The sequence below is a fragment of the Leptonychotes weddellii genome, chromosome 5 (genome assembly GCF_054177405.1).
Source record: "Leptonychotes weddellii isolate Sample4059 chromosome 5, ASM5417740v2, whole genome shotgun sequence".
Lineage (NCBI taxonomy): Eukaryota > Metazoa > Chordata > Mammalia > Carnivora > Phocidae > Leptonychotes > Leptonychotes weddellii.
This window is the reverse complement of record NC_138373.1, coordinates 70,547,674-70,563,006: the sequence shown is the minus strand read 5'-3', so window position 1 is coordinate 70,563,006 and position 15,333 is coordinate 70,547,674.

Here is a 15,333-nt window from a genome sequence, read left to right as displayed (position 1 = left end):
AACTCAACACCTAAAAAACAAATAATCAAGTCAAAAAATGGGCAGAAGACATGAACAGAGACTTCTCCAAAGAAGACATACAAATGGCCAAGAGACACATGAAAAAATGTTCATCATCATTAGCCATCACGGAAATTCAAATCAAAACCACACTGAGAGACCACCTTAAACCAGTTAGAATGGCAAAAATGGACAGGGAAAGAAACAACAAATGTTGGAGAGGTTGTGGAGAAAGGGGAACCCTCATACACTGTTGGTGGGAATGCAAGTTGGTACAGCCACTTTGGAAACCAGACCAGTGTGGAAGTGCCTCGAAAAATTAAAATAGAGCTACCCTATGACCCAGCAATTGCACTCCTGGGTATTTACCCCAAAGACACAGATGTAGTGAAAAGAAGGGCCATATGCACCCGATTGTTCATAGCAGCAATGTCTGCAATAGCTAAACTGTGGAAAGAGCTGAGATGCCCTTCAACAGATGAATGGATAAAGAAGATGTGGTCTATATATACAATGGAATATTATTGAGCCATCAGAAAAGATGAATACCCAACTTTTACATCAACATGGATGGGACTGGAGGAGATTATGCTAAATAAAATAAGTCAAGCAGAGAAAGTCAATTATCATATGGTTTCACTTATTTGTGGAACATAAGGAAGAGCATGGAGGACATTAAAAGGAAGGGAAAAATGAAGGGGGGGAAATCAGACGGGGAGATGAACCATGAGGACTATGGACTCTGAGAAACAATCTGAGGGTTTTAGAGGGGAGGGGAGTGGGGGGATGTGTTAGCCCAGTGATGGGTATTAAGGAGGGCACGTACTGCATGGAGCACTGGGTGTTATATGAAAACAATGAATCGTGGATCACCATGTCAGAAACTAATGATGGGGGCGCCTGGGTGGCTCAGTCGTTAAGCATCTGCCTTCTGCTCAGGTCATGATCCCTGGGTCCTGGGATCCAGCCCCGCATCAGGCTCCCTGCTCTGTGGGAGGCCTACTTCTCCCTCTCCCACTCCCCCTGCTTGTGCTCTCTCGCTGTCTCTCTCTCTGTCAAATGAAATCTTAAAAAAAACCCAAAATACTAATGATGTATTGTATGGCGACTAACATAACATAATAAAATAATATTTAAAAAAAAGAGAGAGCACAACAATCTGCCCAACAAGTTGAATACAGAAGCAGCAGTTTGAAAAACGCCTGGGAAATACAGGAGGGAGAGTTATTTACTAATCTCAGAGCAAGTCCAGAGGGGCAGCAGTCCCAAGGAGACTCCTCCAGGAACAAAGGAGCTGACACGCACCATCTCCCTCCCCAGCCCCAATGCGTACACACATGGCCCCTGGAGGACCCAGCAAGGCAGACATTCACTACCTAACTTGCTAACACTGCCACCCCACCCTCCAGCACCTTGTGGATCCACCGCCTTCAATACAATGTTGGCCCCGCCCAAGCAGGGTGGTGCCACAGGCCTGGCAGTGCGTAAGTAGCCCCGACAGTGGCCAGCACCACTCCAAAGTGACTCCTGCCCTGGGAAGAGGGAAAGATAAGCACACACCCGAGTCACACTGTGGCCCCAGCAGTGGGCTGAAGGCAGACAGCTGGTCTGATGGCAGGCCCTGCCCACCAATGAAAGCTTCTTGGAGCACAACACAGGGAAAGCACCCTGCAGTCTGGTGCTACCACAGCTCTGGCAAATGCCTGGTCTGACTCAACGCAAGCCCAAGGCAGCCCCACCAGACTGGCCCACTAACAACACAGGGCCAAACCCTGCCCACCACAGGCAAAGAGAGCCATTGCAGATGACTGGACTGAAAGCAAAAGCGGCTTAGCCTCGACAGCAGGGTGCACACAGCACAGAGGAGACACCCCTGAAGAGTCCGGTGCTGGTGAAGAGGGGACACTGCGCTGCAGGGCACGACAGGACGTCTTCACAGGCCACGACTTGCAACAGCAGGAGATGTAGCTGACTTTCCTGACACACAGAAACAGACACAGCGAGTTACACAAAATGAGGAGACAGGGATATGCCCCAAATGAAAGAACAGGACAAAATCACAGCAAGAGACCTAAGTGAAATGGAGATAAGTAATATGCCTGATAGAGAATGTAAAGTAACACTCATATAGATACTCACTGGAGTTGAAAAAAAAGTGGAGGACATCAGTGAGACCCTTAACACAGAGATAAAAAAGAACCAATCAGAAATGAAGAACACACAAAATGAACTACTGGGACTTCATCAAGGTAAATTCAATAATTACCTATCAATAATGACTTTGAATGTAAATAGACTAAATGCTCCAATCAAAAGAAATAAGATGACAGAATGGATAAAAAAACAAAACCCATCTATGAGCTGCCCACAAGAGGCTCATTTCAGGCATAAAGACATATGCAGATTGAAAGTGAGTGGATGGAGGAACATTTATCATGCAAATGGATGTCAAAAGAAGGCTGGAGTGCAATACTTATATTGGACGAAATAGACTTTGAAACAAAGACTGTAACAAGACACAAGAATACTATATAATAGTAAACAGAACAATCCAACAAGAAGATATAACTATTGTAAATATTTATGCACCCAACATGTGAGCACCCAAATACATAAAGGAGTTAATAACAAACATAAAGGAAGGAATTGATAGGAATACAATAATAGTTGGGGACTTTAACATCTCCCTTACGTTAACAGACAGATCATCTAAACAGAAAATCAACAAGGAAACAGTGGCTTTGAATGACACACTGGACCAGATGGATTTAACAGATAGATATATTCACAACATTTTATCCTAAAACAACAGACTACATATCCTTTTCAAGTGTACATGGAACACTCTCCAGAATAGATCACATATTAGAGCACAAAACAAGTCTCAATAAATTCAGAAAGACCAAAGTCCTACCATGTATCTTTTCTAACCACAACAGTATGAAACTAGACATTAACCACAAGAAAAAATCTGGAAACATCACAAATACATGCTCTTTACCATGTTTAAATAACATGCTACTAAATGATGAATGAGTCAACCAAGAAATTAAAGAGGAAACCAAAAAATACATGGAGACAAATTAAAACGAAAACACAAGGTTCCAAGATTTTTCTTTGGGATGCAGCAAAAGCTATTCTAAGAGAGAAGTTTACAGCAATACAGACCTACCTCAAAAAGCAAGAAAAATCTCAAAAAACAACATAACTTACACCTAAAGGAGCTTGAAAAAGAACAAAACCTAAAACCAGCAGAAGGAAGGAGATTATAATAAAGAGCAGAAATAAATGAAGTAGAAACTAAAAAAAGAATAAAGCAGATCAATGAAACAAAGAGCTCATTCTTTGAAAAGATCAATAAAACTGATAAACCTTTAGCCAGACTCCTTTAAAAATAATAATAGAGAACTAAAAAAGATCAACTGACAAAAAAAGCCCAAACCAATATTTAAAAAAAACCCACAACAACAAAAACACTGTAACCATATAGGTATGGGTCTATTTCAGGTCCCTCAATTGAGACTCTTCATTTTTCCTTTAAAGATTTATTTATTTATTTGAAGGAGAGAGAAAGAGAGAGAGAGAGAGCATGAGCATACACGAGTGGGAGAAGGGGCAAAGGGAGAGAATCTCAAGCAGACTCCCAGTTGAGCGTGGAGCCTGACGTGGGGCTTGATCCCACGACCCATGAGATCATGACCTGAACTAAAATCATGAGTCGGACACTTAACCAACTGAGCCACCCAGACACCCCCACTTTTCCATTTTTAGTCTTCTTTCTTCCTTAATTTTGGGATGTTCTGTTTCTATGACTTCATGTTCACTGACCTCTTCTTTAACAGTGTCTAACCTGCTAGTAATCCCCTCCTGTGAAATTTTCATTTCAGAATATTGTATTTTTGATCTCAAGAAGATGAATTTGGTTCTTTTTATATCTTCTATTTCTTTCCTCATTATGTTCCTCTGAGCACAGATCAGCCTCGCTGTTAAGGTGTGACCTTTCTGAAGTTTCCACTGTATGCTTGATGTATTTAACAAAATCTCTCCACTCTGCGTGGTAGGAACTCAAATCATTCCCAACCTGTGGGAGCTCTTGACATTGTCTGGCTTCTGGCTCCCCAGCAACTGTTCTCTCCCTAGCAGTTATGTTTTATACCTGGCCTCATGCAATTTCACCTACGCACATGCAGACTCTAGTCCACCCAGAATTTCAGGGGATCCCTATCCATATTTCTAGAGTTCTTTCTCTGTGCAGCTCCCTCTTCCAGCACTCTGCCCCACAATCTTTAGTTATTTAATCTCCCCAAATTCCAAGCATTGTCTTCTCAATTCACTGAAGTCACTGGCTCTATCTGGCTTCTCCTACCAGCATCGGGAAATTACGTCAGGTGGAACACCAGGACAATTCAAGGGCTCACCTCATTTGTTTCACTTCATTTGGGGATCACAGGCCCACACCGTCTGAAGTCTAATGTCTGCAAACAGCTGTTTCATAAATTTTGTCCTGTTTCTCTAGTTGCTTATGCAGGGAGACTGTATTCCAACCCTGTTATTCCCTCAGGGTGAATTATTCCCTCCATGGAGTCTTTAGACATTTATTTGGTTCCTTTTTAATTCTCTGGGGTCATTTTTATAGTAATCTGTTCCCTAAAGATATTTCAAACATGGCTTTTATTTCTTTAGAGTAACATAGTTGTTTTGTTTTATAACTGTGTCTGGATTCCAATATTTGATGTCTTTGTGGGTTAAATTCCCCTGTCTGGTGTTTCTGCTGGCTCTCTCTCATAAACCTTCTTTGTCTTTTTAAAGATATTTTGTTAGACGCTTTCCCCAAACTACTTTAATTTAAAAATTACCAAAATAAAATAAAGTACAAAAGTAAAATGAAAAGAAAGAAGTTCTGTTGGTGGGGGAAGGAGAGGAATGGGTATGGCATCTGCATGTGACTGAATTTCCTACAGACTCAGGAAGCAGTTTTCAAGGTTATAACTGTTGAGACTCTTTACTCATCAGTCTAAACCTTGACTTTAACTTACCTGCTTTGTCCTCATGAGGTCACTGGAGAAAACATGAGTAAACTTCACATTATTAAGAAACATGCCAGCGGCAGCTGCTTGTTTAAATCCAGTTTCTGAAAGAGGCTCATCTATTCCTTGTCCTGTGGTAGTCAGAGAAGGAACGATAACATTCAAATATAAAGATAACAGATGCAAATAAATTACATGTAAGAAAATATAAACAGAATTTATCTATATTTTATTAAAAGATTTCCTTGGGTACTTTTCTATATAACTTTTCAGAGAACCAAAAAAGCAAGTAAAATTAAGCTATAATCCTATAAAGGCTCAGGTATTCAAATGTTTCCCAAAAGAATGTCTGCCTAATGGGAATCAGATGATGATGAGAATTCAGTTTTCTCCAGCTCTCCCCTCTCTTGTGTCTGCCCATCCCTTCGTTAGCTGTTATTTTCTTAATGCTGGCTCTGATCTTATATTCTCAACCCAGGCGCTGCATTTGAAAGGTAGGATCCTCACCTAAAAAGTTTTCCTTCTTTACCTCCACTGCCCAAATGTTCAATATTGTATTATTTCCCCTCACCCTTGTTCCCTTCCTCCTTCATTCCTTCCTTTTCCTTAAAAAAAAAAAACAAAAAACTTTGGAACCTTCATTTCCAGGAGAAGGGCTGATTAAACACTCTGAAGCGTCCTCCTATTGCGAAAGAACTAAATGGGTGTGTGTGTGTGTTATGTGTGTGTGTGTGTGTGCATGCTGCTCACAGGATCTAAGGAAAGTCTCTAAGAGGAAATGCAAAGCAACCAAAATACCCTGAGCTGAAACCTGAATATTAACATTAGAAAAATGGAGTTGCCAGGATATCAGCACAAGCAAGGGGGCAGCTGGGGGAGGGAGCCTGCTGCATGGCACAGCAAGGTAGTAGGACTGAACTCAGCATTCCTGGAAGCCAGAGACCCTACAAGGAAGCTGGTATAGTCTCAGGTCAATAGTAAAATCAAATGCAAATTCGCTTCAGAGCAAATCTGACTGAATAAAGGCTAACACGTTTCCTACTAAGTTAGAGCAAATAATAGTTCAGTCAGTAACTTAACATACAAGAAAATAATTCATCGTGAATGAAAGTCAGCAGAAACAACAAAAAAGAGATTCAGAATCATTAATACTTCAGACATTGAAATCAGCAGATACAGACTACAAACTGTGAATAAAACATAAAGACGGAATCACAAAAATAAGCAAGTAACAAGAACTCATCAAAAACGACCAGACAGCTTTCTAAAAGAACCAGACAGATCTTTTAATAATGAAAAATATTATGAATTGTTGAGGAGGTAAACAATCCTTCAGTGGATAAAGGGAGATTCAGTAACAGAAAGGCTTAATGAACTCATAGACAGGGCTGAGGTATTACCCCACATGCAGCACAGACAAAGGAGATGAAACACATCTCACATCTATTAGAGACATGAAGGACAGAATGATATTCCCTAACATACATCTGACTGGAACTCCAGAAAGACGAAAGAAAATATGAAGAGATAATGGCTGAGAATTTTCCAGAAATGATGGAAAATCTACAGATAAAACACCAAGCAGGATAAATTAAAAAGAAAAAAAAAAATCCCTTCTAGATATATTAAGGGAAACCTATAGAATACCAAAATCAAACAAAAGATTTTAAAAGCAGTTGCAGAGAAAGACTGATTGCCTACCATGGAACATGATTTGTCTGAGAGAAGACTTCTTCTTAACAGGAGCAATGGAAGCAAAAAAAAAAAACAAAAAAAACAGCACAATAACAAGTGCTAAGAGAACTGTCAGTCTAAATTATCTAGGCTAAAAAAATGCTGAATAGAATAAAAATAGAATTGTCTAGAATAGAAACAATTAAAACTATCTTTACCACCAACCAATCTGCTGTAGGGGACCTTTCAAAGAAGATACTTCAGGAATGAAGGTCTGAGATGCAAAAGAAATGAGAAGGAGAGAAACTGGTAAATATATATGTAAATCTAAACATTGTCTAAATAACAAATCAAATAATAATGCCTATGTCGTGTGGTTAAAAAAGGATAGGACTAAGATACTAAGCAATAGTCATATAAGTTCCTTGTATTTTGGGGGAAAGGAGATAGTGATATTATACTTCATTAGATATGAATGGTAAAAATTTAAAGGTAACAATTGAAAGAATGGAAATAGTTTATCATTCCAAAGCCAGCAGGGAAGGGGGGGAGGGGTAGGAGAAGGAGGAGGGGAGGGGAGGAAGAGAACCAAAATCAGCTACGTAGTATTTACAAGGTAACACTTAAGACATCAGCACCCAGAAAGGTTGAAAGGAAGGCAAGAGAAAAACATACCAGGCGAATTCCAAGCCCAAACAGCTGGAGAAGCTATATTATACTCACAAATGCAAGACTTTATGACAAAAGTCTTAGGATTGTGAGGATACTATAAATAATCAACGATCCAATTCACTAGGAAGGCAGAACAATTTTTAAACCTATATATGTATGTGCCTCATAAAATAGTCTCTAACTACATAAGAGCAGAACACACAAAGCACAAATTGATAGAATGTCAGGTACTAAACTGTAAGTTGGCCATCACAATGGGAAATTCTACATCTCACCCATAAATTGGTATTTCAGTCATGCAGGCAAATTAATAAATTTACAAAATTAGCAAAGCATGGAAGATTTGAACAACAAAACAGAGGTTAATTATTTGACATATAACTCCAAACCCAACAATCAGAAAACACAGATTTTTCTCAAGCATACAATGGTAGATTTATAAACACAGCATGTTAACAGATTTCGCAGAGTATCATCAAATAAGCCATCTTGTCAGAATACAAAATGTAATTGGAAGTCAATCATAAAAGAGAACGAGCAAAAACAAAAAGCCCAGTCATCTGGAAATTTACAAAACAGTTCTAAATAATTCATGGCTCACTGAAGAAATCATAGTGGAAATTTAAGACACCTGGTGCTGAATACCTATGAAATGACTACATATCAAAACTGTAGTTATGCAACAAAAATGGTATTTGGAAATATATAAGCCTTGAATGCTTTAACTTAAAGAACTAATAAGCATCTGACAAAGTTAGGAAAAGAACACAAAACCAGGTGTGTCACACCTGGTGTGTCAAAACCAGGTGTGACCACAAAAATTTGTATTCCTGCTCCGCTGTTAGTGTCTAATGAAATGAGACAGGTGGGCAGTACTAAAGGACAGGGTGGTAAGGGACAGAAGTACAGAGGCTAATTTGGGTTGGGCACATGTCACTGGAAAACAAAGGTTCATTTAATTATCAGACTAGTTTTCAGAAGACGGAGTGAGGCACTCTGGGTATGAAAATCAGGTTCTGCAAATTCTAGATGTCCCTATCCAAAAAAATAAAACTAAATGTTTTTATAATCACAGCCCAGAAATAGCCTGTCTGGGGCGCCTGGGTGGCTCAGTCGTTAAGCGTCTGCCTTCGGCTCAGGTCATGATCCCAGGGTCCTGGGATCGAGCCCCACATCGGGCTCCCTGCTCAGCGGGAAGCCTGCTTCTCTCTCTCCCACTCCCCCTGATTGTGTTCCCTCTCTCGCTGTGTCTCTGTCAAATAAATAAATAAAATCTTTAAAAAAAAAGAAAAAGAAATAGCCTGTCTGGCTGAGAGATTACCCAAGATATTCTTTAAAAGCTAGACTTGCTGGATCATAGGGATATTAAAAGATCTGAACCCAAATTAGCAGAACAACAGAGGAAGAATCTGTTAGAATAAAGTAACAATCCTGTGTGAGAATAGGAATTCGCTTTTTACACCTCTTGTTACTACTAAAAACAATATAACTATCTTAGCAGAAAAATACCATTAACACCAGTCAGCAAACTTCATGTTTCCAAATAGGAAATCATTTTAAATCACAGCAGTTATATTTTAAGATCACTAGACTCAATATAACTCTTCAATCAGCTGACTGGGCCACTTGAAGCTACCTATAAACAACTTAGAATCCTATTCTTTACATTCAGTTCACTTAAGAGACTTATTCCTCTTGGTGACCATCTGCTCTAATCATATTTCTATGGCTATGACAGTTTCTCTAATGCTGTTCACAATACGAGCTGCCCCCGGTCTACCCTCCCCCCCCCAAATCTGATTAACTCACATATCACATTAACACTAAAGGAGACAGCTAAAATAAAGTATACTAACCTTGAATTATTTTCTCCTTGTTAAATCTTGTTTCTCCACTAAAATAGAGAGGGGGGGGAGAAACCTTTATTACCAAACCAGGTTATTTTTGAAATGAGAAAAAAATCACCAATGAAAGGTAATGATAGTCACAAAGGCAGCATATGAACACTGTAGCATACTTCATAATCTAACCTGTAAACATAAAACTTGTTCTAACCTGCTATTTGCAATCGTCTACTCTAATGTATTTAGTTGATGAGCTAAGAATTTCATCCTGCCCCAAATTAAAATGTGTAACTCATGAATCAATCGTAAGTAAATTGTAAGTAGCAAATTCTATGAAAATACATATATAATTTTTATTAAATAATCTTGTGAAAATAAATGACATTGACTAAAACTCTTTTTACAAGCAGCAGGAGGAAACCATGAGTCCATCTGTTGCTGGACTGAATAAGCAAGTGCAAGGGAACCTGAATTCAGGGGGAAAGAAGGCCCCAAGCCTTCAGACACCCTGGCTTCTCCCAGCTCCTAGAGCTCAAGCTGTTCCTTCTTGTAATGCTGACAACTATCTTGCAGACCACACTGAAAAACTGAGGTTTCGGTACTATGTTTTGAAGAAGTCAAAAACCAAACCGAACCAATTTTGAAGCCACCAGAAGAGGGAAAGGACTGGAAACTTTATCACAAAATAACCATCAATTGAGGCTGGAGGAGAAAGAGAGTGAAGCGGGATGTGCTACCTGGACCAGACCAGACAGCAGGACATACCTGCAACAAAAGCAATCAAGTACATGAAAAGCTATCAAGAACTGAGTGGAAAATTCTTTGAGGCCTTTTTATGTGCTAAGTACAGTGCCAGGCACTGGAAACAGAGACACAAAGGACCGGGAGTGGACTGGGAGAAAGGAGTTGGCTTGTTCTGTATGGACACTGGACACAGAATTGGAAATGATAGGTAAAAATAGTAAATAGGTTTCTTCAGATCAAGTTGTTTCCTCATTTGGTATCAAATGCCCACATATTTATAGATTTCTATGTCAATGAGAGGTGAAAATCCTTTAAAGTAAACTTCATTGCCATGTAGCAGGCTGAGGAACAAAACTGCTTTGGCTGTATCCTTAGGAGCTTGGTTAGGCTTGAGTGACTCTGTTCTTTGTCTGTAAAATGGGGACAATATTAGCCCTATTTAAACAGGACTCTTGGGGCGCCTGGGTGGCTCTGTCAGTTAAGTGTCAGGCTCTTAATTTCTTCGGCTCAGATCTCGGGGGGGTTTGTGGGATCGAGCCCATGCTGGGCTTGCACTCAGGGGTTGTCTGAGATTCTCTCTCTCCCTCTGCCCCTCCCTGCCCTCCTCACCTGTGGGCGCACTCTATGTCTCTCTCTAAAAATAAATAAATAAATCTTTAAACAGGACTCTTGGGGTAACTGAATACAGGCCAAGCAAACTGTTTATCACAGGTAAAGTGTTTAAACACTGCTCAGCTTTAAAAATAAACAAACAAACAAACACTACTCAGCTTTTAGTAAGCACTCAATAGTTCTGTTTATAGGTCATTCTTGGACAGAGCTACACAGAAATCAAAGATTCAACTTAATGCATTTTAAATCTTGTAAAAATTGTGAAATAAACAATATAAACAAATAACATACCATAAAGCCAACATTCAGGTGACCCCACCCAAGTTGACAGATCATCACCTCCAGCCTCCTAGACCTTGTCTCTTTCTGATCACAATGTCCTCCCAACCCCAGTGGATCCACTACCTGGACATTTAGATGCCCACTTGCTTCACCTTTCTTCATAGCTTTCCCACCCATGTATAGCACAGATTAGTCCCCCTGTTGTTGAACTTGATAATGAATTGCTTCTTAACAGTATGTAGTCCTCTATGTTGCTTCTGTTCTTTAACATTGTTTGTGAGATACATCAATGTTGTTGAGGGTGGCATACTTCTTACGTTCTCATTATTGTGTAATATGCTTAAGAGTTTACCACAATGTATTTATATAGTCTACTGTTGATATTTACATTGTTTCCAGTTTAGAGCTAAGCCGCTGTGACTATCTTTGTACAGAGTGCATCAAATTCTCTAGGGCAGTGGTCCTCAAAGTGTGGCCTCTGGATCAGGATCACTGGCATTGCCTGAGGACTTCTGGAAATGCAAATTCTCAGGCCCCACCCCAGACCCCTAAATCAGAAACTCAGAGGCTGGTGTCCAGTTATCTGTGTTTTAATAAACCCACCAGGTGATTCTGATGCACATTCATGTTTGAAAACCACTCGAGGACTGACAAATTACTCTTTTTGTAAACAGTTATATTGGAATACAGTCACACATGTGTTTGTATGTTGTTTATGGCTTCTTTCACACTATAATAGTGGACATGAGCAGTTCAGACAGAGTGCATGGCTTGTAAAGCCTAAACTACTTCCTACCCTTAAATTAAGTTTGCTAACCCACACCTAGTGATACAGGCCTAGCACTAGAATTGCTGAGCCACAGAGTATGCAAACATCCCCCAGCAGCATTTCACATCCTCTCCAACATTTAGTAATGTCAGAGTTTCCCATTTGTGCCAATTTGGCACTAGAACAGTTTATCTCAGTTTGATCTGAATTTGTATTTCCCTGATTACTGTGAAGTCTCATCACCCTTGCTCTGTTTTAAATAAAGCACCAGTTAAAAAACAAAACAAAACAAAAGCCCTCACCTGGGACTGATTTACACAGATCCAGAAAGGAACTCCATCAGACCTGAGAGTCAGAATCACAAACCCAGGCCTCTGCCTGGAACCCTTGTCCATTGTTTACAGAAATAGTTGTTTGCCAACTCTGCCTACAGCAGTGGTTCTCAAACTTGAGCGTGTATCAGAATCCCCTGGAGGGCTTATTAAAACATAGACTGCTGGACCAGGCCAATAGGTTCTCATTCTTCAAGACCCAACACAGAGCGAGCTCTCTGTGGGAGTCTTCCCTTCCCAGCACATTTCCCCACCTACCTATCCCATTTAAACACCCCAATGCTATACTTCCATTTTACCCAGCACCACTATTAAAAGTTACCACCGGTATGCTAATTAACTTTTTTAGTTGTGTGTCTACCCTGGCTCCAGCTCCTTAAAGGCACAGCCAGAGGTTGCCTCGCCCTAACATACTCATTACCTGGAGAAAATCCTGGGAAATAACAGAACCTCAGTGTATGGCCGTCTGAAAATACCTATCAAAATAACAAATCTGTTTGCCCTTTGATCCAGCAACCCTATTACTGGGAATGTTTACATTCATCCATATTTAAAATAATACTTGTAACAATATTATTTCTAATAGCAAAAAGATGGTAAATAACCTAATCGTCCATTACTAGGGAACTGGTTACATTAACAAATAAATGGTGGTGTGGCTACATAATGGAATACTATGTAACTGTGTCCCCTAAGAAGAGAGTGATTTATGTAAAGATATGGAAAAATCTCCGAAATATATTAAGGAGAAAAAGCAAGGTGCAGCATAATAAAAAAAAAAGTTACTTTTTTAGAAAGGTGGTAAATAAGAATAAACATTTGGACCTGCCACAAAACAAAACAAAGAAAACACTGGAAGGATACATGAGAAACTAATAAATATGATCATCTAAGGGGTGAGAGGAGAAGAGGTTAAGACCAGGGAGAATTGTTCTGATTTCTAAATATGTGGATGTAGCTTTAAAAAAAATGTATGACGGGGCGCCTGGGTGGCTCAGTCGGTTAAACGTCTGCCTTGGGCTCAGGTCATGATCTCCGGGTCCTGGGATAGAGCCCCGCATAGGGCTCACTGCGAAGCAGGGAGCCTCCTTCTCCCTCTCTCCCGCCCCTGCTCATGCTCTCTCTTGCTATCTCTCTCTCTCTCGTAAATAAATAAAATCGTTTAAAAAAATGTATGACAAATAAATGAAATGTCTCAGAACTATTTACCACCGGTTTGCCATTATTCTCATTGTTGTGGTTAATATTAATAAAACATGTCTTATACTCCAAAATTTATTCAGAATCATACAAAACAGATGTGAAAGAGTATATGAATCTCTACCATTCAGACAGAGAAAGCTTCCAGGACGATGATGAAGAAATTGTCATTTCTAATACAGAAAATGATTCCCAAACATTGGATTCACTTCCTGTCTCAGCCTCATAATTTTGCTGAGTGAGGTCAAGAATAAAAGAACTGCTGTTAAATATAAGTAATGTCCTCTTTAGACAATAGCTTGGTAGCCAATTCAATTTCCAGCAAAATTCAAAGAACCCTTCCTCTGCCATGTTTACTTTTATAAAGGAACTTCAAAAGCTTTTGCCTACTTTATGCCAATCACAAGCTCTCCTGCTCATTTTATAAATTTAAGATCAAGGATGAGGAGAAATTTAATAATTTGCCAATCCAGGTTTTTACAAATCATACAAATTCAGCAGATGATAATTTTTTGTATGCTTGCTAAAAAGACAGCTCATGATTTTAGTTCAATCTCAGTAGCTGATTTGATAAGATGCAGAATAATATAAAAGATTCTATTATCAAAATGTCATACTATAAAAAAATGGAATCTCAGTACTTTCTGACAGTTTTGTAACGGTACTGCCACACCATTTAACTATTTTTGACAAAGGGAGGAAAAAAATAGCAATGATATAATGAAGGATTTTATTTAGCTATAAGTCAATAGAGAGACTGCTGCCGACATTAATTACTGTATTATTAACAATCACTGGCATTCTGCTGGGCATTTTTTATTTTTTGCCTTTAAATCACTTTACAAATATTACAGAGCAGGAAACCTAGAAATAGAATTTTTTTCCCCAAAACTTTCATATATATTTACTTTCACAGCTTTTATCAGCTTTATCAAGAGGTTTGCATAAATCCTTACGGCAACTGTATAAAGGGTTTTTTGGGAGTGGGAAAGAAAAGTAGGAGCCTAAAATAGTTTTACTATTTTTTTTTTTTAAGATTTTATTTATTTATTTGACAGAGAGAGACACAGTGAGAGAGGGAACACAAGCAGGGGGAGCAGCAGAGGGAGAAGCAGGCTCCCCACTGAGCAGGGAGGCCGATGTGGGGCTCAATCCCAGGACCCCGGGATCATGACCTGAGCTGAAGGCAGACGCTCAACAACTGAGCCACCCAGGCACCCCTAAAATAGTTTTACTATTAATCTACTTCCCTTAACGAAAGTTTGGCTTGTGATAGAGGCAGAGAAGGTAGAGGAAGCTGAAAGGTCAGAGGGAATATTTCGAAGGAGTCAGGAATAACACTACTCATTTTCAAAATCTCCGGTGTGATCCATTTCCAAAACAGAACACCTGACTCTGCAAGAATCCAAATGCTTATGCCAAGAAGTCTTATGACCAGCCATTTATAGGCCCTACAAATATGCATCATTCATTTTGTAGGTTATTACACTGTTCTTCACTTCAAAAGATATTTTATTTTGTTAGCTCTGGTTTACATTCTATGGCATTTCCTTAGAAGTCATTTATAAGGCTTAATTTCCCAATCATATCCTTTAAATAATTTAAATTCAATCAACAAGTATTGTTTGCCACACGACGGAGATAAATCATAGGAAATTAGTACAGTTGGGGGCATGTTTTCAAAATAGGTATGCTTTAGTGTACATGGAAATGCAAAGCCTCACCTGATATTTAATCATGAATACAGCTTTATCCTAATTCTTCTCTACCAATTAATTCATTCAAAAACATGGAAGATTTCAAGGGCTAGTAACACAGAGATTTTCACTAGATAGGCTGAGGGGAAAAAAATGTAACACACCCAACTCATGATATGTTTTTGTTTATAAAGAAGTTAGTCGTAGTTGTAAACGGTCTCCCAATTGATCAACTGTATTCTCAGAAAACAAATACCACAGTAACATAACAATTCCATAGATGTTTATAAAAGTTTATAGGTGATCTAATATTTACTGTGCTTGTTTTATTAATGACCAGACTGGCATTCAACAAAAAGTAACTGCCAATAGAGGTAGCGTAAGGAAAACAAGCCAGTTTTGCTATCAATAACTTTACTAATTTATCATCTTTGAGTCAATAAAAGTAAACTTAATTTAGTTTGTAAAAAAATTTTTTTA